This window comes from Alosa pseudoharengus, unplaced genomic scaffold (assembly GCF_046254945.1).
Source record: "Alosa pseudoharengus isolate Yale_2024_CS ecotype anadromous, Long Island Sound unplaced genomic scaffold, YU_APseudo_1.1 YU_APseudo_1.1_scf_30, whole genome shotgun sequence".
Classification (NCBI taxonomy): Eukaryota; Metazoa; Chordata; class Actinopteri; order Clupeiformes; family Clupeidae; genus Alosa; species Alosa pseudoharengus.
Genome location: NW_027468719.1, coordinates 322921 through 325879, shown reverse-complemented (window position 1 = coordinate 325879; position 2959 = coordinate 322921).

The following is a 2959-nucleotide window of genomic DNA, read 5'->3' as shown; positions in this document are numbered from 1 at the left end:
TGTCACGTGTACATGTGTGCTGATGTCAAAAATTCAAATTGATATAAAATACACTAGGCCTAAGTGACAGGAAGAATGGAACAATTTGTGAGGCAATTAATTGTATTTTAGCCTATTGTCATGTAAAACTATAAAACTATATTTTATGTTATCATATATCTATGCATTGTACAGGGACAGTTGCAACAGTCAGCCATGACAAAAACCTCATGTGCTAGCTAAACAAGGGGACCTTGTTACATGCTAATCATACTAGCTTAAAGTTAACATATCAGTCATGTAAACCATATGTGAGCTGAATCACAACAACAGTGAAACAAAAACAAAGCTCAAGAAAATAAATACTTTCATTCCTCAACAATTGTTTCCACAATAAATCCTGGATCTCTTTGATTTTTATCTGGGGGGGGGGGGGGGGGGGCGTCTCCAACTGAGCATATGCAGTGATGTCATCACTCTAGCTTGTTTCTGATTGGAGAAAAAGGTTGCAACTATCCTTGGTCTCCTAGTAATCTTTATATTCTGGGCCAAGACCAGAAGGCACAATCAGAATAAAAACACTCACAGAATTAAACAAAATATAAATAGATTCTGCACTATTTGTGTTATTCTTCTAGGTGTGAGATGATGCTTGCCATTAGATCTAGTTAAACTTGAAACAGCCTGATAGCCTAGAAATCTAGACGCGCCCCTAGAAGCAGCAAATTACATTTGCTGCCAGGGCTAGTCTAGCAACTCTCCGTTGACTTGTGAGCTCTAGAAATCGAAACTAAATCTGCCATTGAAATCGTGTATAGAGTCGTTTGTTGGGCTTAACATAATGATTGAAGGCAGAGTTGCAAAGGTTTGGCTTAAATTCCCTGCTACTTGAAAACAAATATCATATTGCGTCCTATTGCGTGCAGAGGGAATTTGAAAGACAACTGATTATCCCGACCCTCGGACTGAGCACTGCGAACGGTGAGTGCCCAGACCCTACATTATAATGTGGGTCTGGCTCGCCAGGCTAACAGCCTGACTGTTTCTGTGTCAAATGCTTTTGACGCAGCACTCACAACACCTGTCCGACGGACAACTCACAGGGCGCCCGTTACCAGAGGGCGCCTAGTAGCTACAATGTTGGCCTTAACAGTAGCTTATCTGTATTATGTTGCATAGGCCCACCCACTTCCACTGACGCTTACTCCAATAGCGAAAGTGAAAGGTAGATGGGAAAGTGAAAGTGAAAGGTAGATGGGAAAGGTAGTCCCATCTATCCTGGCCGGGGGACCGTTACGAAAGTTAGCTGCGTGGTTGCGGATTTATCTATTCAGAGCGTCACACTCTCGGAGCGTCCAGAGCATGTCAGATTTAATTTACGAACTCTCCCTTTGTAAGCTGTTTGCAGAGAGCGTTGTTGTTTGGTGGTTGTTCCGTAGTTTAAACAGTGTTAATTACGTAAGGATATACATGGTAAAATTAGTTCTGCACGTTTACTAGAGCATCGACAGAGCTACATCATAGATATAAATTAGGCCTATTGAGAATAAATCACAAACTTATATCAATGGAAGAACATGTTTCTGTCGTGTCCCAATATGTTCTTAATTTCATTTTCATTATAAGAAGTTCATATGGTTGTATGGTGCATACGTGTGAAATGGCGGCGACGTTGCTTATTAGGCCTACAAAATTAACTTCCCATTTTCAGACAAACAAACAACACGCTTGGGCGCGCACACACATTAGCCTATAACTAATAGGTGGCTGAATGTAGCAGGAGTTTCCTTCAATTGCTCCTTCCCAAATGATAACCTAGGCCTAATACGGTTTGGACATGTGGCAGGCAGACAGACATACAGGTAGCCTACACACACGTGTACATAGAGCACTGGACTTATGGAGTAGCCTACTACATTAAAAAAGTATAAAAAGTTCATTGAAAAGGTAAAACAGATTACAAAGTAAAGTTTAAAATGTATGAAGTAATTTCATGTTATTTGCACAGCATTCTTGCTCTAGCTGACATTCATGAAAAAACCCAATGCAGAACAATAAGCTAGGCCCTACTGCTTCCCACAATTGTATGCAGTTTTGGCCCAAGGTATAGGCCTACATGCCAATAGGCTGTTCTATTATTAGATGAATTCCCAAAACAATGTTGATCTCTTTGATTTTTATCTGGGGGGGGGGGGGGGGGGGGGCGTATCCAACTGAGCATATGCAGTGATGTCATCACTCTAGCTTGTTTCTGATTGGAGAAAAAGGTTGCAACTATCCTTGGTCTCCTAGTAATCTTTATATTCTGGGCCAAGACCAGAAGGCACAATCAGAATAAAAACACTCACAGAATTAAACAAAATATAAATAGATTCTGCACTATTTGTGTTATTCTTCTAGGTGTGAGATGATGCTTGCCATTAGATCTAGTTAAACTTGAAACAGCCTGATAGCCTAGAAATCTAGACGCGCCCCTAGAAGCAGCAAATTACATTTGCTGCCAGGGCTAGTCTAGCAACTCTCCGTTGACTTGTGAGCTCTAGAAATCGAAACTAAATCTGCCATTGAAATCGTGTATAGAGTCGTTTGTTGGGCTTAACATAATGATTGAAGGCAGAGTTGCAAAGGTTTGGCTTAAATTCCCTGCTACTTGAAAACAAATATCATATTGCGTCCTATTGCGTGCAGAGGAAATTTGAAAGACAACTGATTATCCCGACCCTCGGACTGAGCACTGCGAACGGTGAGTGCCCAGACCCTACATTATAATGTGGGTCTGGCTCGCCAGGCTAACAGCCTGACTGTTTCTGTGTCAAATGCTTTTGACGCAGCACTCACAACACCTGTCCGACGGACAACTCACAGGGCGCCCGTTACCAGAGGGCGCCTAGTAGCTACAATGTTGGCCTTAACAGTAGCTTATCTGTATTATGTTGCATAGGCCTACCCACTTCCACTGACGCTTACTCCAATAGCGAAA